Source organism: Macrotis lagotis, chromosome 1 (genome assembly GCF_037893015.1).
Source record: "Macrotis lagotis isolate mMagLag1 chromosome 1, bilby.v1.9.chrom.fasta, whole genome shotgun sequence".
NCBI classification, from domain to species: domain Eukaryota; kingdom Metazoa; phylum Chordata; class Mammalia; order Peramelemorphia; family Peramelidae; genus Macrotis; species Macrotis lagotis.
In genome coordinates, this window is record NC_133658.1 from 742,895,498 (window position 1) to 742,922,969 (window position 27,472).

At 38.2% G+C, this 27,472-nt stretch overlaps 1 long non-coding RNA gene across 1 annotated transcript in view; it reads left to right on the top strand.

Annotated features, from left to right (window-relative positions):
* LOC141508025 (uncharacterized) overlaps nt 1-20,513 on the top strand; it is a 74,544-nt gene extending 54,031 nt beyond the window's left edge. Inside the window, exon 3 of the long non-coding RNA XR_012474323.1 lies at nt 20,132-20,513. This is a non-coding gene — a long non-coding RNA (uncharacterized LOC141508025). The remainder of the gene's footprint in view (nt 1-20,131) is intronic.
* The last annotated feature ends 6,959 nt before the right edge of the window (nt 20,514-27,472 follow it).

Consider the following 27,472-nt stretch of genomic DNA (forward strand, 5'->3'; position numbering starts at 1 on the left):
ACCTCATTGCCTTGCCAAAAAACCCCCCAACCCATTTATTTAGATCTAAGCTCTAGTCCTGCTTTATAATTTATTTCACTCCCTGGATTTCCCTTTATCAGCCACCAAGATTAACCCAGTTCTCCTATCTTCCTTACCTTTGGCTCCAATGACCCCCTTACACTATTCCTAGAACTTTTCGAACCAAAATGTTCTTCCCACTTGTCTTGAATGTAAGCTTCTTGAAGGCAGAGAATGTCTTTGGATTTTTTTATTTATATCCTTAGCTTGAAAGATAATAAATTCTTTGCCCAAAGTATTTAATATTTTTCATCATTTATTCATTCATCATTGAATAACCAGCAGGTAGTTTTCAGCATCAATTATATATTTATGTATTATCTTGATATTGTATGTTAAATGACCATAAATTATTAGTGAAATAGAATTCTTGGAGCAGCTAGATGGCACAGTGGATGGAGCACATGAACTGAGTTCAAATCCTACCTCAGATTCCTAAAAATTAGCTAGCTGTGTGACCCTGGGCACACCTCTTTTGCCCTGCAAAAACAAAACAAAACAAAAAAAGAAATAGATTTCCCAGATATATTTTGCAGCATTTTTGCAATGCTAGTGGAGATACATCTTTGGCTTGATCTGTGTATCAGTATAGTGTAGGTTTCCAGAAATAAAAATTTAGTGATCCCCATCTTTCCTACTGTCCTGTCTCCTTCTTTTCACTCAAACCTCCTAGACCAAGCTTCACTTTTTCTTTCCAAAGTAAGTCTCCAAAGTCTCACCTAAATGGTGCTGCCATTTTCCCTCTGGGAAGTGTATAATGTTGCTTCTTGGGTATTCTTCACTCTGCTCAGTGCCTTTCTGCTCTTTGGTTTTACTTTCAATTTGGGGGTTTCCACTTCTTTTCAGTCCTTGGAGTTCAGTACAGTTCAGTTCTTGCAGAATTTCCTAGAGATAGGAAATGACAAAGTGAGCCTCTTATAACAAAGACTCTCTTCACCATAATGCCACCCCCCTTTCCAACAAAGGTAATTACCACATGGGAATGGACATGACTTAGGGAGACATATTTCCCAAGGGATTATAAGTAGAGGTTAAGAGGAAAGTAAAGAATAACTCCATTATTTTTTGGTCCCTTGAGGAGTCCCTTGAGCCTAACCTTTAACCCTTGGAGCTGTTGGTCTATTCCTTTGTAGAAGACAAGAGCATCACTCCTGTGCTTGCTCAACTGTGCTGCCAGGTGTAAGTTCTGATCCTCAAGCTTATCATACAAGGTGCGAACACTGAAATCCTCCAGGGTCTTTACCAGAGGTGCCCCTCCTAGAAGAACAGGAAACAAAATCCTTCAGAATTCTCTCCCTGGGGAACCCAAAGGATAATGAGTCTTGGGAGTTTAACTTAGAACTTGCCAAATAGTATTTTTTTTCCAATAAGAGCAAGACTCCAAAGCCTCATGTGCTCAGACATAAGAATGCTTTGTACCATACTGAGCAAGCACAGAGAGGAAGGGAAGGGAATTAAGGGAAAGTGTGTAAGGGTGATGTTTTCAGAAGATTCCATCTGACTTTTAAAAAGTTTTTCATAAATTCTGAGGGAGAAAGCTCTTCTACTAAGCCTGGCAGGAAACAAAGGAGAATGCTAAATAGGTATTTGAGAGGAAAAGTAGTTGATTTGGCTAGTTAATTTAAGATCAAGATGAGCTTTGCCTTCTTATATAAATGCTCCAAAAAGAACTTCTCACCTATAGTTGTAGCTGAACAGAAAAGTTTAACTCTGACTCACTGTGCTCAATATCTGTCAGGTTATCAATGACCCTGCCTCAGGCTTTAGTTATCAGTCACTATGACTTTATAAACAGAGAACTACCCTCTCCCAGCTAGCCTTCCATTGATGTTTTCTTTGGAAGGAGTAAGGTTGCTTTTTGTCTGGGTCTATCTGGAATTTGTGACTTCTATCAGATCAGATCATGCATAATGAAATTCTGGAATATCATTCAGTATTTTCCCCCTTTTTTCCCCTTTATCTGTATTGCCCAGTATTTTGTTTCTGAATACCCCTCCTTCAGTGTGTTTGCCCTCCTATATCACCCCTCCCCTTTCTTTCCCCTTTCCCTTTTCCCTCTCCTTCCTTTTGTTAGTTCCTCTTTTTCCTCCCCCCCTCCCTGTCTCCATCCTTGCCTCACCTTTTAATACCTGAAAGGTAAGATGTTTTTTAAGTTAACTGAGTGAATGTGTAAATTAACTTTAAGCCAAATCTGATGAGAGGAAGAGTCAGGTGTTTCTCATCTCCTCCCTTCTTCCCCTCTATTACCATACTCTTTTGTACCTCTTAATGTAATGAGATTTACCCCCATTCAATCCCCTCTCTCCTTCCTGTCCCCCTTTTTAAAGAGGTAGTGTTTTTAAATCACTCTATCTGAGTCATAGAAAACCCTGAGTATCCATCACTTCTGGCTAAGTATATGGAATATCATTGTGGATGAATTTTTCAGGACCCAAGTAGGAGAAATCAATGTAATACCATTGGGGGTGAGATATAGGATTGCCTTAAGACCTCCTATGCCCAATGGATCTGGGAACAGGGGATCAACTGCAAAAAGGTGATATCTCAAATAAGTTAACAGATGTAAAACCCTTTGTAAACCTTAAAGCACTATATATATATATATATATGTATATATATATATATATGTTAGACTTTATTATTAGTTATAATGATTAGCATTAGCATTATGCTTGTGAACAAGGACTAAATCCTAAATGCTGTTCTGCTCAAAACAGGGAGCATTTGGGAAGAAACTGTAAAGACCAGAGCCAAGGTACTAATATGAAATCCGGGTCATTTGCTTTTTATTTGTTTCATGTTTTTTGTTTTTATTTCAAAGTCTTTTCCAAATATACTATAACCTCCATTGAAATCTCTAGGCCTAGTTCCTTTCCTCTCTAAGACTACTTTCTAACTGTTTATGCCTGTTCATGTATATATATTTTTTCCATTAGAATGTAAATTCCTTGAGGGCTTATTCCTTATATTTCCAGTGCTTAGCAGAGTTCCTGTTACCCAATAAGTGCTTGAAAGATGTATAGTGGCCTTTGAAACATTAACCCCTCCTCTGTTACGTAGAAAAAAGCAGATAAGCAAAACTAAAATAATTTAGCTACTGAATCAGACAAATATATACGACATTCTGAATCCATAGTCTATTTTTCTAGAGGAAACAGTGTTTCATCTGGTTTTCTGGGGACAAGATAGTTTCTTGCAGTCAGTCTTTTTATTTTTAAGGGAAACATGAGGATTTATTCTGACTCCATGTAAATGCTTTTCCCTCTTTTACTTTGAATTCTGTCTTAATTTTTCAGAATAGCATTAATAAATCAATTATCCAAACATGGGGAGGATTCCCTTTAACTAGGATTTTGCCTCTGGAAAGATCTCATCATTTAATCCTCCTCTCTAGCTTTTCTCTTTCCCTTCCCTCTGACACACATTTATGGAATGAAAACATTTTGTCACTCTCTAAGAGTGTTTTGTTTTTTATTTTGTTTTAACCTAAGGGCACCTGTTAACTCAAGTTAGGTGTTTGCCCTTCATTTTCAAAGAAGACCCATGACATCATGTGGTGATGGCTAAACTTGCACATGAACTGGATTTATTGAGTTGAACAAAGTCATCAGCCTCACTGCCTCTTTCAGAGTCATCAAAGTCCAATTGCAGGACCAAAGTCAAGACAATTTATAAATGGACCAGGGTGCAGTGGATGACCCTGGCATCTTAGATGTCTGACCATGCTCTAAGTGCTCCAAATATGTTTCAGCTGCCTTCATGGCTGTTCTTATCTGCCCATAGCAGGACAAAGTCTTCACAAACTTGGGTAGCTATCCACCCAACTTTTTGATAGGTTGAGCCCATTAGATCACAGGTGAGAGCTGGTGAATGAGCAGTCCTGAAAAGGCTGGGCAAGCTCTCACACCAGAGTTGTTAGGTAACTCTTACCAGGTAGTTTTTAATATTAGGTAGAATGGTATCATTCATAGAGTACTGTTAGAAAGAACTGAGCTTAAATCCCGCTTCACCTTACTGGCTGGGTAGGCCCAGGCATTTAAATATCTCAGTCTTAACATTCCTCCTACGTAAAATGAGGATAATAATGACACATACTTTACAGGAATATTGTGAGAATGAGATGGGGAAGATGGAGGTAAAGCTCTTTGTAAATAGACCTAAAGTATACTGAAACTCAGTTATTAATATTATTATCTAATACTACCTCCAAGCACAGTGCCTTTGATACTGTGACTCTAAGCAAGTCACTTAATTCTCAGTTTCTCAGGAAATTCTAAGATCATAAATACCAAAGCAAGGGGTCAGTCTGTGCTAGTTGAGGGATTCTCTCATTTAAGTTCCCAATACCAAAGAAATAAAAGATTTGTATTAAAAAAAAGATTTAATCATGAGTACTGTGTTCTTGAATCAACTATTTAAAACATATAATAAGTACTTAATTGCTTTTCATTCATTCATTTCCCCCTATCCATTGTGAATATCTGAGCTTTGGAGGCCTCAGAATAAACTTTTACATGGATTTTTGAATCTCCAAAGTGAAATCTCTCACCCTATTCAACTATTTAGTCAATCGACAAATATTTATTAATGTGCCAAGCTGACAACTGGAATATAAAGAAAGGCAAAAAACAGTCTCTGTGTTCAAACTTGAATGAAGGAAATAACATGTAAATAATTGATACATACAACTGGATAAGTGAAAGGGAATATCAAAGGAAATAGATGGAAGGAAAGCATGAAAGACCTCTTGTAGAAGGTTGGATTTGAATTGATTCTTTTTAGCAAAATAGGAAAATGAAATGTCAGGGAGGAGGATGGGGAGCATTCTGCATGGGCAATAGCCAGTATAATCCCTTGGAGTAAGGAAAAGACCAGTAGGGTACTAGATGTATGGAGGGGAGCAAGATGCAAGAAGACTGGAGAGGTAGTGAGGGGTCAGGTTAGGAAGAGCTTTAAATGTCAAATGGAAGAATTTATATTTTATTCTGCAAATAATAGAGAGCCACTGGAGTTTATTGAGTAAGGAGGAAGTAGAGTGGTCAGAACTGTCACTCTAGGAAATTCCATTTGTCAGCTGATTGGAGGAGAAAGAGTCTTTAGACAGGTTTCAAAACCAGTAAGCAAAAGTTCAGGTGTGAGGTGAAGAGGGTCTATACTATGAGTGGTTTCTGAATAGGCAATTTAGTGGCACAGAAGATAAGGAGTGCTTGGAGTCAGGAAGGTCTAAGTTCAAATGTTGCCAAATCTGCTTATTAGCTGTATGACTCTGGGCAAGTCATTTAATCGTGTTTGCTTCAGTTACCTCATCAATGAAATGAGAAAGAGAAAGAAATGGCAAGCTACTCAGCATCTTTGCCAGGAAAATCCCAAATGGGATCACAGAGTTGGACATGACTGAAAAAAAAAGGACAAAAATGAGTGAACTGGGGCAGCTAGGTGGCATAATGGATAGAGCACTGGCCCTTGAGTCAGGAGGACCTGAGTTCACATTCAACCTCAGACACTTAATAGGTAGCTGTGTGGCCTTGGGCAAGCCACTTAACCCCATTGCCTAGCAAAAACCCAAAAAAAATGAGTGAAAGGAAAAGATGGTCTCTGATTAAGTAGAGAGAAGAGAATGTTGATGAGAGATGTTATAGAGCTAGAAAGGAAGAGATTTGACAAGAGATTAATTATATGGGCTTAGTGCAAATAAGAAGCTGAGGATTATACCAAGATTGTGAATCCTGTTGATTTAAAGGATGGTTTTGCTAACAGTAATAGCACTTTGAGTAATAAGTCATTTTGACTATTATAAAAAACCAAATTAAATACAAAGGACATATGAAGGAAGACACTACAAATATTTGCATCTAATGGTAGCTGTTTCTAGAGTGGGGGGAAGGGAGAGAAAAGAAAAAAGAATTTACTCGATAACTTACTTTATTATGTATTTAAAAGGAATACCAAGTTGTACATAATAGATTTGCAGTTTCATCTGCAATCATTTTTTAATTATACTATGTTATGGAGATGCTTATTTTATTCCATAAATTAACAATAAAATGAATTTTAAAAATTTAAAAATAGCAGACCATTAATAATCTTGGAAAGAGCAATTTCATTTGAAGGATGAAGTTGGGAGCCAAATTACAGAGAGTTTAGAAAAGTGAGAGGGAAAGGAAGTGGAAACCTTGGCAAGAGAGAGCTTTCTCAAAGATTTAGCCTTGAAGGGGAGAAGAAATATATGGCTAAAGTCCAGCAGTAATTGTCATCTCAACTAAGGGTTTTCTTTAAAAAATGAATAGGCTTGTAGCCAGAAGGGTGGGACCCAAGAGATAGGGAATGATTAAAAATAGAAGGTGATTATGATAAACAGGGAAATTTGTAAAAACACAAGAGGGAATGAGATCAAGGGTGCATGTAGGGAGAAAATGGAAGAGTCAACTCTTCCTATGAGATAGAAATGAAGGAGGAGATCATGTGGGAAGAAGTCTAAGTGATATGAGATGAGAAGAAGAGAACCATCTTTCAGAGAGTAGCTTCAAATTTTTTTCATGTAAGTATGAGACAAGAGTTGGGGAGTTGTAATTCCATGAGAGTCTTAAGGAAAGATGAGAAAGTTTATAACAGCTGCTTTGGAAAATGGGTTAACAAATTGATTAGGGAGGAATAGAGTGATTGTTTTGGTATAGTGAGGGCTCCTTTGAGACTGTGATTATGTCCAGTTCTTTATGAGCTTTTTTGGTGTTTTCTTGGCAAAGGTACCACAGTGTCTTTTTTCCATTTCCTTCTCCAGCTCATTTTACAGATGAAGAAACTGAGGCAAACAGGATTAAGTGACTTGCCCAGGGTCACACAGCTAGTAAGTGTCTGAGTCCAGATTTGCACTCTGGAAGATGAGTCTTTCTGATGCTATGCTTGGTACTCTATCCATTGTGCCACCTGACTGCCTGTCTGTTGAGTTTAGATAGCACAGAATTATAGAGGACACATTCATCACAGTTTTGTTGTTTTATCCAGTTGCATTTTATCCAGTTGTTTTTATCCATATCCAGTTGTTTTATCAGTAACATAAATAAGAGCAAAGGAGGTAAAAGATAGTAATAATCTGGATTGAGATTTGTCAAGGAAGACACAAAGGATTCAAGAGAAGAGGTGAGTGTCCACCAAGATCCCTACCTTCAATATAGCCCCAGGTCCTGTAAATTAAAAAGGGACTCACAGGGGAGAGTCATGAGGTTATGTAGTGGAATGAGAGAATATTATATTACTTGAGAGACTATTATTATGAATCTATCAACATTCCTTTTGAGGCCTTCAATTTTCCGAGCTTTTGCTCAAGCAAACAGGTGTCCATGACTGACTGCAGCAAATCCCCTGATCCAGTCACAGCCTTGCCCAAAAAACCACCTTTTCCAGGGCTAGGATGGGCAAGGGCTTTGAAAAGAATCAGGAATTTTGCCCCTTAGAACCTTTTCTCCCACTCCTTCAGTCTTCCATGGACCTCTTGTTCCAGTCAGGACTTCAGGTGGAGAAATGCCATTTAGCCTCAACTGGTGCTGGCACCTGGAGATACTAACAATATTACATATGCTAGGTGGTGCCAGGGCCTGGAGTCAGGAAGACTCTTTGTGAGCTCAAATTTGACCTCAGACCTGTTTGTCTCAGTTTCCTCATCTGCAAAATAAGCCGGAGAAGGAAATGCCAAAATACTTCAGTATCTTTGCCAAGAAACTCCAAATGGGGTCATAAAGATTTGCACACAACTGGAATGACTAAACAAAAACAACAACATTATATATGCTAAGCCAACTATTAGAGAGATGAGGCACCTGGAGCCTCCAGAGCTCATCTCTATTGTCCAGGCCACCCATCTGGAGCCCATCTGGGACTTCCTTCCTGAGTCACATGTTGTCTGCTCTTTTCCTACCATGTGAGACCTGACAATGCAATTAAATGCCTGTTTTCAACCTGTCTATAGAATCATATGCAGAGCAGATCTTCAATAAATGTTTAATGAAAGAATGAAATTTACCTTCCATTAATTCTAGCTTCTCAGTGTCTTGTCCTCTACACTTTCCACAAAGCATGTTGTTATTGAGAGAAGGAACATCTCTATTCCCCTTTTCATGTAATAAGAGATTCTTCTTTTAATGGTGGCTCTCAAGGGAAAAGTTCTGCTCATGCTATCTAACCCACATGAATCTGCAGCCTAGAAGGTGAGAGCAGCCTGGTGCTGACTGAAAGGATAGTTTTTCAGTCTCTTGTGCCATATTATTTTGCTATTTCATACTTGGCCTATACTTTGGGTCAGACTAGCCTAGTGTTATATTTCAACCAGTTCCCTCTTATCATTAGAATTATTGAACCCTTTAAATATTTCATGCTGGGAGTATTTATTTAGCTTAGGTTTTAGAAGAGATTCTACAACCCCTAACTTCCCTTTGCTAAGAGAGAAATTAATTCTCTCCTTTGTTGCCAGTATAGGAGAATTAGAAAATAGGAGAGTAGATTACGTTTTTATTGAAACTCATCTCTTGAAATTCACTCTGTGAGTCTTTACTCAGCATACCCATTCTGTATATTATTACTATTATTATTATTGTTAATAATAATAATAATTCTGTTCATTATAATTTATTATCTGGTATTTAGAGATAGGATCATCACCTTCCAGGAAACCTACTGAAGGGATTTCCATACCTCTTAAGTAGGAAGAGGATATTTATATGTGACTAAGGAGTAGGAAAGTGGGTACCATTTGATGACTGAACCCAGGGACTCTCATAAGCTCCAGATTAGGACTAGGTCCTAAAAAAACCAGTTCTCAGATAAAGCTGAGATGTGTGTGTGTTTGTGTATGTGTGTGTGTATATGTTTGTGTAAGAGACAGAAACAGAGAGAGGCAGAAAGACACAGAAAGAGTTAGAGAAATAGAGATAGAAATATATTGAACACATATATATATATATGTATTTAATAATAATAGCTGACATTTATATAGAGCCCACTATGTGACAGACACCATGCTAAGAACTTTTACAAGTATTATATCAGCTGATCCTTATGATATCCCTGGGAGGTGCTATCATTTAACCACTTTTAATGGATAAGGAAACTGAAGCAGAGATTAAGTGACTAGCCTAGGGTCACATAAGTACCTGAGTCTAGAGTCAAATTCAAGAATTTAAACATATGTACATATCTATCTATATATAATATATATATATGTATATAGACACAAATATATATCTATATATGTAGACATACACACATATAGGCACAAGTACAAGATGAAGGAGGTATATATAGACAACTGTCTGTGTGAGAAAGATTTCTGCCTCTAGAGAAAGAATTAATGAAGAAATATGCATAGAATAACTTTACATATATATACCTTTTTGTTTCTAATGGTGACCATCTCTTGGGCGGGGGGATGGAGGAAGAAGGAAGGGAAAATGAAATTTATATGATAACTGTTGCATATTTAAAAGAAATATCAAGGGGCAGCTATGTGGAGCAGTGGATAAAGCACTGGCCCTGGAGTCAGGTGGACCTGAATTCAAATTTGATCTCAGACACTTAATAATTGCATAGCCATGTGACCCTGGGAAAGTCACTTTACCCCCATTGCCTTAAATTAAAAAAAAATCGAGTTGTACATTGTATATTTGCAGTTTCATGTGCAACCTTTTTATTTCACAAATTAAAAATGAAATAAGTGAAAATAAGCTAATAAATATTAAAAAAGATAGTATATTGCAAACTCAGTATTAGTCAACAGGGCAATATTGTATTTTTAAAAAGATTATGCTACTTTAGGCCACATTAAGAGAGTCACACTGTGTCCAGGATGAAGGAAATGACCATTATCTTGATTTCTTAACCTGGTCAGATCATATCTGGTGCTCATTTTGCATAGAATGGGCTACCATGTTTTTAGAAAGTTATTGACAGGTTGAAGAAAATAAAAGACCAAGACAGTGAAAAACCATGAGATCCTGAAAGAAACAGGAATATTTAGCCTATAGAGACGAAGCCTTAGAGGAAACAAGTCAGTTCTCTACAACTCTAGGATGACCTAGGGGAAGAGAAATTGGACTTATTCTGCCAGATCCAAGATGGTGTAGATGTTTCAGGGAGGCAAATTCAGGTAAGAAAAAATTTCTAAACATTATAACCACCTGAAAAAAATGGATATTTTCTGAGGTAATGAGATCCTCCTCAGATGAGGTCAGCAGGTAGTGGTTGGTAACCATGTATTAGGTGTTCTGTAGAAGGGATTCTTGGAATTCTTAGAATTCTTAGGCTGGGACAGGGATAGGGATAGCTTTTTGTGTGTCATAGATTGCTTAGGCAATTTGGTGAAGGACTTATGGACTCCTTGGAATCACTTTTTTAAGTGTATAAATTAAAATGGATATATAAGATTTCAAGGGAGAACAATTTTATTGAAATAAGATGTAATTAGGGGCAGCTAGGTGGCACAATGGATAGAGCACTGGCCCTGGAGTCAGAAGTACCTGAGTTCAAATCTAACCTCAGACACTTAATAATTACCTAGCTGTGTGGCCTTGGGCAAGCCATTTAACTTCATTGCCTTGCAAAAAATCTAAAAAAAAAATAAGATGTAATTACTTTTCCCTATTCAAGTTAATGGATCCCATGGAATCAGGACTTCAGACAAAGAACCTACATGATTTCTAGGGCTCATTCCAATGCTGATGCCTTCTTTTTGTTGATTATCTCTATATCTTATTTGTACATTTTTCATATTGTCTTTTCCATAAGCACCTTGAGAGCAGACTGTCTTTTGCCTTCCTTTTGCCTGCCTATACTTTGCTCATAATAGATGACAAGCATGTTTGTTCTTTATTCTTGAAGAAGATCATGACATCAGGGAGGTGATATCATGAATTGGATTTAAGTGAGGGGTTACTGTACTAAGTCACCAGCCTCAATTTCTCCTCTGGAGCCATCTGGATCCAGAGCCGGAATAATTGCAGATGGTCCTGGATGCAAGGCAATCAGGATTAATTGACTTGCCCAAAGTCACAAAGCTAGTAAGTGTCAAATGTCTGGGATCAAATTTGAACTCAGATCCTCCTGACTCTAGGGCTGGTTCTCTATCCACTGCACCGCCTAGCTGCCCCTTCATAGTAGGTACTTACTGACTAATGCTGAGCATCTGTTCATCAGTGAGATATGAGTAGGGGTGGGGGGAAATTGGAGAATTAAAGGAAAAGGGTCATATGCTGAATACCTGGAATCGTATCTGAGCCTTGGAAAACATCCTTATCACTGAGTGATGGTCCTTCTCCAGAACTGAAAGCATCATAGAATGGGAGGCTGGCAAGAGAGAGAGAAGGAGAGAATGAGGACCTAGAAATCAATGAAACCCCTTTGGTAGTGTTTTGGAAACAGATATCTGTGTCTTTGGGCATACATTCAGACTCTTATGAACCACCAGTTCTTGACCATAAGAGATGGCTATTTTTTTTTGCAACTTATCTTTCACATTTACTAGAATTCCAAATTTATTTATTTTACTTCTGTACATCATAGCTCTAAAAAGCCACCCCTACATTTGTCTGTCAAGGCTACACTTATCTGAAAAAAAATTAAAGAAATTTTGAACCCCTAGCAAGGCTATCCCTCAGATCAATGAATATTTATAGTATAGTGTTTTGCTTTAGAGATGATTGTGTTCAAGATCCTCATTTTAGAGAGCAAGAAGTTCAGAGAGGTTGAGATTTGTGTAAGTCAGACAAGGAGCTAGGAGAACAAAGATTTGATCTTCTAATACCAGTTCCTTATCTTTTCCCCTCCACCATTTTTCTCTGTGATTTTTCTACAAATTATTTTATTGTCTAATAGAAGAGTCAAGCAGTTGAACTGTAACTTTTTAAAAATCTCAGTCCTGATAGTCTCACATTATAGGAGTTTTTGTTATTTCTTATAAAAATATTTTTTTCTAATTATATGTAAAGATAATTTTCAGCATTCATTTTTGTAAAGTTTTTTCCTTTCCATTTCCCTCCCCCTACCCTAAGATAGCAACTAATCTGATATATGTTATATATGTACAATCAGCCTACATATATTTCCATATTAGTTGTACTTTGAAAGGAGAATCAGAACAAAAGGGAAAAACAATGAGAAAAAATCAAATTTTAAAAAGTGAAAAGACTATGGTATTTAGATGCCATATTCTTTCTCTGGATGTGGATGACATTTCTCAGCCAAATCTTTTAGAACTGCCTTTATTCACTTTATTGTGGAGAAGAGGGTCGATTATAGTTGAATATCATGTTACTGGTACTGTTTACAATGCTCTTCTGGTTCTGTAGGGATAGTTAATTTGTTTCATTCCAGGCTTTAAGAGGACCAGAAGAGGAAAGAGCAGGACCTGCAAACAACCTCCAGCAATTTCTTGTCCAATAACCTTCTGTGGCTCCCAAATAAAGTCTGAACTTTTCAGTCATCCCTAAGAGCCAGCGGACCTTGCCATTTATCATGCATTGGCACCCTACTACTAGATCTTAACCCTGCTCCATGTGCAGTCTCCCTCTTTAGGAAGTGCTTGAGAATAAAGACAATTTTCTCTTTGTATCCTTAGGGCTCAGCATAAAGCTTGGAATACACTCACTCAGATCATATAAGGCATTTAAAATTCATTCATTCATTTATTTATTCATTCATTGTATTTATTTGTTTGTTCATTCATAATATGGAACTAGACTATCTTTCTAGCCTTTACTCCTGTGTATACTAGGTTCCAAATTCCTTGTTTCTAAACACATTCTATACTTTGCCTCTATAGTTTTTCTCATACCCTGCCCCTCACCAAATACCCTACCTTTGAATCTCTGTTGGTTAGAACTTTACCCAACCTTCAAGACCCAGGAGAGTTGTTAGTTTGTGAAGTCTTCACTGATTCCTCTTTAATCTTTCTTCCTTTGATCCTCACCATATGTGGGCTCTTCTTCCTCTGAAATATCTTATATTATTTTATTTGTTTCTCTCTTTGGCATTTAGAGAATTTAATCTTGTATTTAAATGAGCTGTGAACCTAATTACCTCGCTACCCTAACTAGCTTCTGAAGAATAGGGATTGGAAAAAGTGATAGATTTGGAGTCAAAGGGCCTGAGTTTGAATCCCATTTACATTGCTTACTACATATATGTCCTTAAAAAATCTCTTGGTGGACAAGATAACCATTGAGATTATCTAGCTCTTGTTTATAATTCCTTATGCTGAGGGTGTATTCTCACTCATCTTTATATTTTCTAAACCTAGAGTTTAGGTCTCTATTCATAATTAACATGTCATAAATTTTTGATACTAGATACCAAGATCAAATTCAGATAAGGATGGGTTAATATAATTCAATTCAATGCAGTAAACATTTATTAAGTTTACCCAATGGAAGTAAGATGCAGAATGGTCAGAAAGTGGAATAGGCAATACTAGCTCATTTTCCCCAAAAGGATTGGAAGAAGGGAAGGCTCACCTGTCTCTGATGAGCACATACTGGGGAGGGATGTGGGGTTCCCCAAGACTCCTCCATCGTGGCTTCCAGTGTTTCATGGGGCAAACTCCAGAAAGTGAGGGCATTAGTACAAAGGCCAGGATAGTCAGCACTATTGTTCCTAAACCAATAACCAACAGTACTCCTGAAAGCAGAGAAGGACAAAGAAAGGGATCAGAAAAGATGTAAGGGAGAGTCCTCGATATATTCAGGAGCATGACAGAATGTAGTCCTAGGTCTTCCAGGGACAGCTTGCATTCTGTGCTTGCCTAGGGAGACCTGCAACTCTGGGTTGATTCTGATCTTCCCAGAACTTGTTTATATTTAGTTGTTAAAGAATCAGAACTGTATTATTAGCTTTTTTTCCTAGGGGGATGGAGAAAGTTCAGTTTTATAAGCTCATCTACTCATTATCATTAAGATATTCAGAAATTGTTCCTATCTTTTTGCCTTTGCATGTGCAATTCTCCTGACTTAAGAGGCATTCAGTACTGATCAATATAGTCTTTTTAAAATCTGTCTCCACACTCACTTCCTAAATTAGGACAATCTTTCTGTATTAATCCCATCCTTTCTGATCATTGCTATACCAGAATGACACTGATTTACTCTTCTTGATGTCTTTTTTTTTCTTTGAAGTACAACAACAGTTTTATGTATGTGTTCTTTCCTCTAGCTAGAAGAATGGAACTTTGTGTCCTTGTTTTACTCAGCCCACAGGGCCTAGAAAAGGTTTGTTTCACATGAATATTCTCTATAGAAAGAATTAACTGACTGATAGGGATAGTAGGGAAAGTAGGGTGTAACCTGGGGATGTAGTCTCCTCTGGTCTGTTTCTGTTGACTCTATGGTTCCTTCATGCTTAGTCGAGAATCATACATCATGAACTGAAGGATAGGATAAAAATGGCTGGGAGTAGAAACCCATGATAAGGGAAGAGATGGTAAGATAACATATGGATGACTCCATAAATTCAGTTTGCCAATGACTTGTCCTCCACAAAAATCCCCAAATAATAGACAGTGAAAGAGGAATGGATATGATTTGTGAGTCACTATCAGGCACTACTGCAAAATAATGAGTGAGAGAGAGAGAATCCTGGATTGTAGAAGAGTAATTTTTGTTTTAAAAGGGAAGAGAATAGAATCTTCAAATTAGAGGTCAGTGAGTTTTAATTCCTGAAATATTGTAGAATAAGGATTAATTAAGGCATGGTTAATGAACATCTTGAAAAGGAAGCAGTAATCCCAAAGAGCCAGAAATGTTTATCAAAAATAAGTTTTGGAGGGCCAGCTAGGTAGTGCAGTAGATAAAGCATTGGTCCTAGAGTCAGGAGGACCTGAGTCCAAATCCAGTCTCAGACAAGTCACTTAACTCCATTGCCCCACAAAACAAAACAAAATCAAACAACAAAATTAAGTCTTGAGGCAGCTTGGTGGTACAGTAGATAGAACACCACCCTAGAGTCTAGATGGCTTCCACTTCCAAACTGAGTCAGCATTCAAAAGGCAGGAACAGACCTACACTTTCTTTTTGGTGACTTTCACATGAGGAGGAAGAAATACTATGACCATGTAGTTACAAACATCTTTGTTTCTTCTTTGTTGTATTACTTCTTTCCTAATGTCAGGTGAGTGAATATTGGAGACTGAATAGAAGATCATGACCTTGTGAGGTTTGAAAGGTTGGGGGAGCTAATTACCAGGGCTCTAGAAACTGGAAATTCACAGCAGAATGTGTTGCCAGACAAGTCCTGAGAGGAGCCAGTCTTGAGTATCAACCTGCTTTATCTAACCCAGTTGACCTTGACCTGAAGGCTGACACACTATGCCACACCCACAAGTGAACTCGGTAGGAAGAATATTTTGTTGGAATCATTTAAGGTTTTTTTGGTTTGTTTTTGCAAGGCAGTGGGGTTAAGTGATTTGCCCAAGGCTACACAGTTAGATAATTATTAAGTGTCTGAGACTGAATTTGAACTCCAGGTCCTCCTGACTCCAGGAACAGTGCTCTATCCATTGTACCACCTAGATGCCCTAGTTATGTACTTTGTATTATAAAAACTAATTGGAATAATTGGTTAATTGTTTTTAAGGAAAAAACAAATAGTTAAATTGGGAAGACAATAGCAATGATAGATTTTGGAGATGAAAATATTAGCTTGGACTTGAGAGCAATACTATTAGAAAAACTTCAAAGTCCCTCAGGGTTACCTTTAGAAATTTGGGGCAGATGGAACTGCAGTTTTGCTATGGGGAGTAGTATTGTGGTTGAGAGAGTGAATCCAGAACATATATGTGCTATACTTCTAAGATGAGATGAAGAATTGATAGTTAAATGAAAATATCATTAGACTGATTTGAAACTGACTCCATAATTAGACCCAAAGAGTCACAAACAATAGAGCATTGTAAATTAGGAAGAGAGTCTCTAGAGACCTATACTTGGTTTTATAATATTTATAAAAATTTTTATCAGTGATTTAAATCAAGAACACAGATAACTCTAATCAGATTTGAAGATTTCACAACCTGGGATGGTGGGAGAGGACCCACAAGTCATGGAGTGCTTGTGTGTTAGGAAAAGAGAAGACCAGTCTTCAAATGGCCTCTCTGCCAAATACTATCTGTGGAGCCCTAGGTAAGTTTCAACCTTCCTGGGCTTCAGTTTTCTCATTTGAGAATTGAGGTGGGGTTAGATTCAGACTGTAACATGGAAGAAATGATGCTTGAGTTTTTTGGCCTTGTGGAAGGAAGAATTAAGAACAATGGATGGAAGTTGCAGGTACTGATTTCAGTTTAGTATAAGTAAAAAGTGTCCTAATCTAACTGCCTTAGGTCATATGTTTACCAATGGGGATATTCACTAAAAGGCCATATGACTTTTTGTTGTGAAGGTGTGTTGGTCTGGGAATGGATTAGATGGCTGGATTAAATGACATCAAATCTTTTCCAACTCTGAGTCTCTGCAAGGAATCTGCAAGGCTCAGAGTATCTTAGAATGTTACAGTTTAAAGGGCCCTAAGAAGTCTCTGGTCCAACTTCCTTATATGTGGAAACTGAAGACCATGGAATACAGGTAAATTGATCAAATTAATTAAATGAAGAGGATAGACTTAGAACCCAAGATTTATTACTCATAATCCATCCCTCTTTCCAATGCACCACATCAACAGTACTCATTTTGGGAGGCTTCTGGTGTCAGGAAGGGAGTACCATCTTCTATAGAAAACTAATAAGATGATAAGAAACATATAATCAAAGATGTATGAAATGATCTTCTCTTTTACTTAGGAAAGAAAAGAGTTATAGAAAAAGAAAAAATCAAAAAGTCCTCTGACATAGGTATATCTCCAAAGATAGTTTTTGGGGGATATGTCCGTGTGATCAGGTGATTGTGCCTAACTTCTTTGAGATTCAGTTTTTTTCCAACCATAAAATGAGATGATTGTACTACATGACCCCTAGGGTCATTTCCAATAGTTTCATAATCCTGTGAACCTCTCAGTTAGAGGAAGGTGAAACAAGAGTTTCAAACAGAGTTGAAAATAAAGCTCTGGTAGGTTAGACAATCAGCTGTGCTTTGCTCTCCCTCCTCCAACAACCCCCAAAACTGTTATCCCTTTGTCTTCCATATAGATTGTAAATTCCTTGAAGTCAGAGACTATTTAATTTGGTTTTTAGTATCCTCAGATACTTCATAAGTATTTGTTATTGATTATAGAGTGGTTCTAGATGTGAAAAACTTTCCCTTTCAAGTTACCTGTGCGCTATCTATAATCCCTGATATCCAGAAGGTTGAGGCTGAAGGTTTGTTTGAGTTTGAGAGTTTAGAATTGTAGTTGAGCTAATGCCAGAGTAGCTGCACTAATTTTGACATCAGACCTGAGCCTTTGGAAGCAGGGGCCCACAAAGCTGTCTAAAGAGGGACAATTAGCACAGGTCAGAAAAGGAACAAGGTAAAGGTCAGTACTCACAAGTGATGGGATTAGGTCTAGAAGAGGACATGGTACTTCCAGTGGGAAGGAGAGAGGGAGACCCAAAACCTACCTGTGATCTGCTTGGACCACCTTCAGGGATACATACCTGTAATTGTTACCCAATCAGGAGCTAAGTGCAGTGGCTGATGTTTAAGGATCCCGTGTCTGGCCAGTTGATATGGGGAGGAGGGCTGTATGGAAGATGTGCCAGGATCACAGGCCACACCTTCCTCTTTCACCATCACGATGAGAATACTTTCAGGCTGTCCATTGTCCTGGAACACATATGTGCCTGGGTCCAGGAACACGTTTGCAAACCTATGGAGAAGAGAGGAGACTTGCCCTGGATGAATTTTGTTTCTAGAGCCTTGCTCCAGGTTAGGGGTGGGGAGCCTTTATTCTGTCAAGGGCCATTTGGATATTTATAACATCATTTGTGAGCTATATTTGGTTAAACATTCAATTAATTCACCCCCCAAAGCTACTAGAGTATTGAATTTCAAGTCCTGCTTGAGGTTGTCTTGGTAATGTCAGACCAATAGAGCCAGCAGGCTGGAGGTTCCCCATCCCTGTCTTAGGTAGTGTGGGTATGCTCATACCTGTGACTAGACTTTAATCCTGTCTTTTCCCTTCCACTAATCCCACCCCCACCCCTATCCTTTATAGCCATAATTTATCATCTTCCAGAGTTTCCTGGAAGTATATGTCAGAGGCAGGACTTTAACCTGGGTCTGCCTGACTCCAAAGCAAGTTCTCTATCCATTATTCCATGTTGGTTCTCCAATCACCAATTAGCACACTTAATCTCTTCCTATTCGTGTATGTGCTGTATTTCTCATTATGTTAGTTCCTCATTTTTACTATTCTTTGAATCTCAAGCACTTGATTGATTGATGGCCATACAGTGAACCTCTATGTTCACTAGTGGAAGCTTGACCTGTGATGGTCTATGCTGATTTGTGCTGCCTTTGCTATAAACTATCTATCCACACTGATCTAGGTGATAGAAATAGGCAAGGAGAGCAAGCATTATACACTGGTAATGCACAGTTGGAATGATCTGTTCTGGCTCTAGGAAATGACATCTGGGCAAGTCATTCTTAGTTTAGGGCTTAAAGATGGACTTCAGAAGTGCAAAGCCTGTGATATTATCTAGACTGATCGATACTATAATAATAGTAATTATAATAATAATTATCATTCACATTTATATAGTGCTTTATGTTTGACAAAATTCTCTACATACATTATTAGAATGCAAGTTCCTTGTAATTAGGGATGGTTTCATTCATGATCCTTGTACCCCTGGTATCTGGCACAGAATAATTGCTTAATAAATGCTGACTGATTGATCTTTGCAGTAGAAGAGAGCTTCCCCTTTCACCCTCTCAGCCTGCCTTTGCAATAGAGTTCACTTGGGAGAATCAGAAGGAGTTTCACATACTGATTGTTCAGAGCAATCATAGTGATTCCTGGGCATTTCGGGTTTCCTCTTGGCTAGGAAAGCTTTCTATGACTCTCTACAGCTTTGCTTTGTTCTCCATGCATTGTGTGATCCTTGAGGAGTGGCCATGGGGTTGAGGAGGTAAAAGAATGACAAATAAAGCCTGTCTTAGCTGTCTGTGATCCAGTGAAGCTTCCCATTGTGGCTTCCATACCAAAAGCTCTTTCCTGAACCTGGATCTCCTAGTGGGATTAGCAGTTGTCCCTGCAGAGAGCACTGGATTTAGAGTTATAAGATCTGAGTTCAGATTTTGGTGCTGTCATTTACTTCATGGATTGTTGTTATTTTAGTCATTGTAGTTAGACCTTCCACATCATCATCCCCAGCAAGTACCCCAACAATCTGGAAAATCTACATAAAATTTTCTGACCCTCCCTTTGTACCAGAGAAGAAGTCTGAATTATTATTATATTAAAAGAAAATATTTTGATAATATACATATACATATACATATACATATACATATACATATACAATGCTATACATATATTTTATCCATTTTGAGGTTCTAAACTCTTTCTGTGGCATCCTGTTTACCTTTGCATATCATTTGTGGCTTCTGCAAAACCCAAACCAAATTCCCATTTAATTTCTTAATGCTGATGAGTGCCATATGGAAACCCCTATAGGGAAAGTCATGATATTTAGGCATGTCTGATTTTTCATAACTCCATTTGGGGTTTTCTTGGCAGAGATACTGGAGTTCTTTACCATTTCCTTCTCCAACTCATTTTACAGATGAGGAAACTGAGACAAACAGAATTAAGTGACTTGCCTTAGGGTCACACAGCTAGTACATGTCTAAGACCAGATTTGAACTCAAGAAGATGAGACTTCTTGACTCTAGATGGGTAGTCTATCCACTGTGCCAAAAGTTGTCCCTTTACTGCCTGGGTTATTATTCTTGAGTTGTTTCAGTTATGTTTGACTCTTCATGACTTCATTTGGGTTTTGTTATTATTTTTTTTTTTGGCAAAAAGTGACCTTGAGCAAATAATTATCACCTTTGGACCTCAATTTCTGCATTTTCAAAATGAAGGATATTAAGCAGATCATCTTTTCCATTTCTTCTAGCCGTGAGTATTTGATCCTACCTAGAGAAGTTGAGATGGGTCTCTTGAACCAGGTGATTCAATCTCCTGAAAGTGCCAAAGTCCCATTGAGGATTGCTGTTGAACAGATGCTGCTTCTGGTACACTGGGTAGTGACTGGCCTGGCGATCTGCAAACAGGCAAAAGAAGAGTTGGGCATCTTTGACTTTGTGGCAAGACTATATACTTGATCCTGTTTGCCTTACAAGCAATGAGTACCCCAATACACTTACACTTACAAGACGTTAAGAATACTTTTAATATAGTTTTGTTGATGCTCTTGTATAACACAGTTATTTCCCTATATTTGTCAAATTCTTCCTTATAACAAAGGAAAAATTAAACAAAACCAACTGACAAAATGATTTTAACTGTCAATGTATTCAACATTCTTCCCCTTTAGTCTACACCTCTCTGAATGGAAGTTGATGTCTTTTACCATTTACTCTTTGAGATCGATTGTTTATTGCAATTAATCTGAGTCCTGCTTTCAATGCTGTTTTAATGTATATTAGCAGTCATATATAATTTTGGGGTATGGTTTTTATATTAATTTTACAAAGCTATTAACTATGGTCTCAAGGTCAGAGCCATCTCTCGTTTTTTTTTTTTTTTTTTTAATAAGGCAATGGTGTTAAGTGGCTTGCCCAAGGCCACACAGCTAGGGTAATTATTAAGTGTCTGAGGCCGGATTTGAACTCAGGTACTCCTGACTCCAGGGCCGGTGCTCTATCCACTGAGCCACCTAGCTGCCCCAAAGACCCATCTCTTCTCATCTCCATTAGCTTAGACAATAATCATATCAGTTACAGATTTGACGTTGTTCTGGTCAGAAGAGGAGTTAAGGCTCTGCCATTCTTTTATGGGCTTAAGTGTTACAGAAATGTTCTGGGCCATTCCTAAACTTGAGTTTTTATCACCTCCCTTTCTTTGAGATCTCTAGCAAACTTTCAGGGATTTATACTACTTTATCCATTTTCCAAGTAGACTATGGGAACTTATAATATGCTTAAAGGAAATATCTCTCATTCATCACCTCTTCCCTGTCCCCAACCTATATTAAGGGAAAAGTTTCAAATTAGGTCAACAAGGAATCTTCTTCTAATTTACTCTCTAGCCAGGTCAGGAATATAAGTCTTGCCTGCCTCCTTTAAATTCCTACAATGAGTACTTTGGATGTGGTCACTCACTCATTCTAGGTCCCTTCTCATTAAAGTCAGACACATCTCTTCTACATTAGCCTACACAATAACCATACCAGCTACTCATGGCTTTTGATTCATCCCCAGGTAGCAGGCCCTGCCACAGCACCATTGGGGAAGTTTCAACCACTATATATGAGAAGTAAAGTCAATTCACAGGGAAAATTCCAGACTTTTTGCTGGAATAGAAAGAGGGGAAATTGGGTTAGACACAAGGGGCACCTGGCTGTCTGGAGATAGATCTATTAGAACCTGAAGTCTCAGGATAGAGGCAGTAAGACAGTTATATCTAGCAAATGATGTATGCAAATCTCTGGATAGCTAGAAGCCTACCTCTTAGGTGCTCCCATAGAGCCTGGTCTTGAGATAAGTACTTAATTTGAGGGGCATTAGGTGGTATAGTGGATAAAGCCCTAGGCCTAGAGACAGGAAATCTGAGTTCAAATCTGGCCTCAGACACTCATTAACTATGTGACCCTGGGCAAGTCATTTAACCCTACTTGCCTCAGTTTCCTGGAGAAGGAAATGGCAAACTACTCAAGTATCTTTGCCAAGAAAATGCTAAATGGGGTTATGAAAAGTCAGAAACGACTGACCCAACTGAATTGTAAAGATTAAATTTTTACTTTGAGGCAAAGGCATTTCTTTTCAGGCCAGCCAACTGAATGTATGACTCATCGAAACTTAGAACTGAAAGAGGGGCCAGCCCAAAATGATAATTAAATTTTCACTGTGAACTTTATACCTCAGAAATCAGCAGTCTATCTCTGGGGCTTGATTTAATGTTTTATTGATTATCTAGTCTTAAAACAGTATTGATAATGTACGTTAAACTTAAAAATTTGTGTGCACTATCACTTGGGCCAACCTCCCATTTTACAGATGAAGAAACTGAAAGGGCTGATGACTTGCCAAAAGTCACACCACTAAGATTACAATTGAGCCAGTACTAGATACAAGGTCTTTAGATTTCCCATCTCATTCCACTAGATTATACAGATTATATTGCCTTCATGGGTATGTTTTCTGTGAACCTGGAATGCCCTGTTACTTCTGTCAACAATGAGTTTTACCCTTTATGTATGTATGTATATATGTATGTTTGTGTGTGTGTGTGTGTGTGTGTGTGTGTGTGTGTATTTTTTTTTTTTTTTACTTCATCTTTCACATAAAGTCTTCTGGTAATCAGACCAAATTAGCATTTGTAAAGAGTGGTACCTTGTCTTTAGGAAAGCTAGCCTTCCTATCTCTCTAGATGATAAGACCAATCCCCCTTCCCCACCCACATAAACTTTGTGAAAGTCTTTTGGCATAACTTATGAACCCCAAGGTCAGTAAGGAGAACACTTTTCTGAAGTTAATGAAATTATCGATTTTGGTCCTTCAGACCTTGATGGATATGAATTGACTTGAAACACATAACGGAACTCCTTTGATGGACAAGTACTGAAAATTTTATCTACTGAAGACCTGGTCTTCAGACTGTGCCAATGTATAAATATGATCCCCCCAAAAGCCTCTGTGAGCTCAATTTCTGAGCGTCCTGTCATGCATGATTGACTGCAGTCTAATAATCAAAGAAACATGTGCTGTTAACCTGTTGTTCTTTTATTAAAGTCAAACTCTAGGTTACCTTTCACACTTTCTTTGACACAGCAGACACTGAAGGTTATGTCTATTCTAGACAGTATAGTAAAACATGTATCAGAGAACTGGAGAAGTTGGTGGGAAGGTGGGGGGGTGCATGGTTCAGCTCTGCAGTTGTCTGGAGGAACTTACTTTTGGGGAGAATGTTAAGCTGGAAAAGAATGGAGTCACCCACTTGCAGGCAGACCACTGGGTTTGGAATGCTGGGGGAGAAGAAGTGAGTCTTCCCTGGCAAGGCTTGCTCTGACTCTGGAATATCCATAGGGTTCCGTAGCAGCATTGGGTCCAGTTTAAACTCTGAGAATAAGGAGAAGACAGGTATTGTTAAAGGAATGTGATTTTTCTCTGGAAGTCAAGTTGTTCTCTATCCATTCCTTCCCTGAATTCCTTTCCTCAAAGAACCAATAGGATCCCAAGTCCTTCTCAAGCCTCCCCTCTCTCCACATTTTCCCATGTCTGCACTGAAGCATTTGCAGACACCTGGCCTCTTTTTTTTGCTGTTCTTGTTTTTGCAAGGCATTGGGGGTAACTGACTTGCTCAAGGTCATACAGTTAAATAAGAATTAAGTATCTAAGGTCACATTTGAATTCAGTTCCTCCTGATTCCAAGGCCACTGCTCTATCCATTGTGCCACCTATCTGCCCCAACCTGGACTCTAGTAAGCAGCCTTTGCCTAGTCTCCTTTATGTTGTTCCATAATCTCATCAAGTTCTATTAGGAGATTCCTTTTGCATATGGCCTTGGGTCTATTCCAATATTTTCCTTTTTGTTTTCTGAGAATTTGTCTAGAGTCAAAGCATCCTTACTTTCTCCAGATAATGATAGAATATGGACTTGCCAAGGAGAGGTTTCCAAAATAGTTCTAATATCCTTGAAAGGGGAAACAGTGGCAGCCCACAGTCACCAGTATGGGTTAGACACTACCCATTCTACTTCTGTGGTGATGCCTCTAGACTTCCCTAGTACTTGCTGAGGTTTTTGCTATAGAAAAGAGTTTTCTCTGCTAATGTTTCTTTAGGTATTTGTTTTTCCCAATAGAATGTAAACTCAGTGAGGGAGGGTCAGCTCCATATTGTCTTTAGAAAACTGTGATTTGCATGCAGTACAAAATAAACTTTCACTGAATTGAATTCTTACCCATCAGGAATATATCCAACACCTCAGTCCGGGAAAAGATAAATCCGAAGATCCCGTGGGGGCCATGATGGACTAGGTGAACTCGCTCACTCCCCTGGATAAGCTGGTCTGGGCCTATTGTGTTCTCTATTTCCTAAATAACCCATGATACAGCACCCCCCCCCCCCCAAAAAAGAAAGGGCTAAGAGGTAATGATAGAAGAGAACCTGTACTCAGGGCCAAAGTTTGGCCCATATTGGCAGATGTCCTTCCTCATGCTTTGAGATCCCACTATTTTTCTTACTATCTCCACCCCTTCTTCCCAGCACATCCTACAGGAAGCACCTCCGCCCCCCTTCTTTCAGTTCTTATTGTTCTTTCCTTTCAGTTTGATTGCCCTTCCCCAGGTTATGTCTTGTTGGTGACCATTACCACTCTCTTGCCCTCATTTTCTTATCTTCACACAACTTTTCTCTCTATCTTCAAACATAGTCATGAAAATAATATATGTTCTATCCTTCCTTTCTGAAATCTCTCTATTCTGCCCTGGCCATTCAGTCACAGCCCTATTGTCTTAGATTTTCAGCAGCAATTCATACTAGGAGTTTCTCTGCCATCCCTAGAGATGTTCTTGCAGGACTTTTAGATTGATTGACTATTCATTCATTCATTCATTCATTCATTCATTTATCTACTTACCTACTTTTATCTCTTTAACCATCTATTATGATCTATTATTATATCTATGTATCTATTAATTAATTCTTCTATTTTTTATTTTTAAATTTTAATTAAAAATTAAGTTTGGAATTCTCTCTTCCTTTCCCTTTCTCATTCATTGAGAAGGCAAGAAAAACAACACCTATTACAAATATACACACATGCACAAATTTATATAATATAGTGACATTTACACATATACAAACATACACACATTCATACAAAGCAAATTCCCACACTGATTGACATTTAAGAAGCTGGAATTTTCATTGGATCCCAGTAATAGAGTTAACAACGGACTTTTTTTTAGTGCTTTAAGGTTTGGAAAGCCCTTTATAGAGAGCTCATTTGCACTCTGAGGGTCCTACCAGTTCTGAGTCTTGATTCTAACGTCCTTCAGTAGATGTCAGAATTTATTAATTTTATTTACTTCTCTGTTGCCTGTTTTTTTTTTTACTCCACAGTCTAATTTCTTCTTCTTCTTCTTCTTCTTCTTCTTCTTCTTCTTCTTCTTCTTCTTCTTCTTTTTTTTGCAAGGCAAATGGGTTAAGTGGCTTGCCCAAGGCCACACAGCTAGGTAATTATTAAGTGTCTGAGGTCGGATTTGAACTCAGGTACTCCTGACTCCAGAATGGGTGCTCTAGCCACTATACCACCTAGTTGCCCCAGTCTAATTTCTTCTTATCCTACTTGTACAAACATTCTAGTCAGCTTTGATGTTCTAGCCCCTTCCCTATGAGGTATATGGTTCTTCTGGCCTCTTAACCTTTTAGCAACTCCCCGCGCCCTTTGGTCCTGGATCTGCTTACCTTTTGAATGTTCCTTCCATTCTGGTCCTGAACAGTAAGGAACAGTTCTCTGTTGGGACCCCATTTCAGAGACAGCTGAGGGACCTTAGCCAGACATTGGGTATCACAGAGCTCTTCAGCAGAGACATATTCTTGGCACTGGCAGCTGCAGAAAGAAAAGTGGAATGAATAGGCACCAGATTAGGTGACAAGAAAATTTGTTTTTGAATTCCATCTGATATTTTTGCTCATATATCTATTAATGACCAACTCACTTAAAGTCTCTGGGTTTTAGAGTCCATGTTTGTAAAACATGTTAGCATTTATGTAGTGCTTAACTTATAACTCATGTGGTCATATTGTGGAATAGGTGCTATTATTATTTTCATTTTACAGATGAGGAAACTAAGTCTTTAAGAATTACTTAGCCAGGAAACATCTGCAGTAGGATTTGAAATCCTGTCTTTCTAAATCTCATTTCCATTTACTGCACCACCAAGTTATCTGAGTATAAAATGAGGAGGTCAGACTCAATGACTTCTAAGACTCTTTTTTGCTTCCAATCTATGAATCTACCATGAAAGATGGAAGGAACTACCTGGATCAGGATTGCAGCAACCCAAGATCAAAAGAATTATTCTCCTTGTTGTAATTCAGATATGTCATTTGTGCCTGACTATTTGTAACCCCATTTGGGGTTCTTTTGGCAAAGATACTGGAATGGTTTGTCCTTTTCTTCTCTAGATGAAGAAGCTGAGGCAAACAGAATAAAGTGACTTGCTAGGGTCGGTCACACTGCCAGTAAGTGTCTAGGATTTGAATTCAGGAAGGACTCCAGGTCTGGTACTCTTTCCACTGTGCTACCCTTCTGCCTATATCACTTTCCTTAGATTCTGACAAAGTGGTTGCCTGGTTAATGCTATAGAATTCTTCTTCAAAGTGCTTAAGTAATTAATTATTTAAAAACATTTATTTGGGTGTAATTTGTAGAATGATTTATTTCATTCCAATTTACAGAGCATCAACTTTACCCCTTTTTTTCCCTACTCAAACACTTGACCAGCCTCTATTGTATAAGCTTTGATTGATCCATTCTGGAAAACCCCACAGTTGGCATGCTACAAGGAAAGTCTTCCTTCTTCTGTGATGAGTCCTTGATTTATTGCGTGAGAGTATTTTTGTCCTAGAGCCACTAGGAATCAACTAGACTTGGAGTGATAGGAATCATTTAGTACTATTTGACCTGGTCTCCTCAGAAAAATCTTTCCCTACCCCTCTTGTTGGAATAATAGCCCTATAGCTGAAAGGAGTTTTAAAGGCCAGCTAATCCAACCCCTTATTTTCCAGATGAGGAAAATGAGGCCTATGGAGGCAAAAATGACTTCTTCAATGTCAAACAGGGAGAGACAGGATTTGAATCCAGGTGCTCTAACTACAATTTTTTTTCCCATTGTACTATGCTAAGAACTGCCCAAGATCCAACCATGAGGTAGTAAAAATATTGTTGTTTGGTCTTTTTTACTTATATTCAACTCTTCATGACCCCTTTTGGGGTTATTCTGGCAAAAATACTGAAGCAGTTCATCTTCTACTCATTTTATAGATGGGGAAACTGAGGCAAACTGGGTTAAGTGACTTGGCCAGAATCATACAGCTAATAAATGTTTCATGTCATATTTAAACTCAGATCTTTTATCCACTGTGCTACATGGATGCCCTATTTTCAGATTGATTGATATACCTGATGTGTCAATCTTCACCTTTAAAATTCCTTTTTATTTCTACTACCATCCTCCCTTAGCTCTGAACTATATTTACATCTCAATCAGCATTAACTTTGCTTTGCCTCA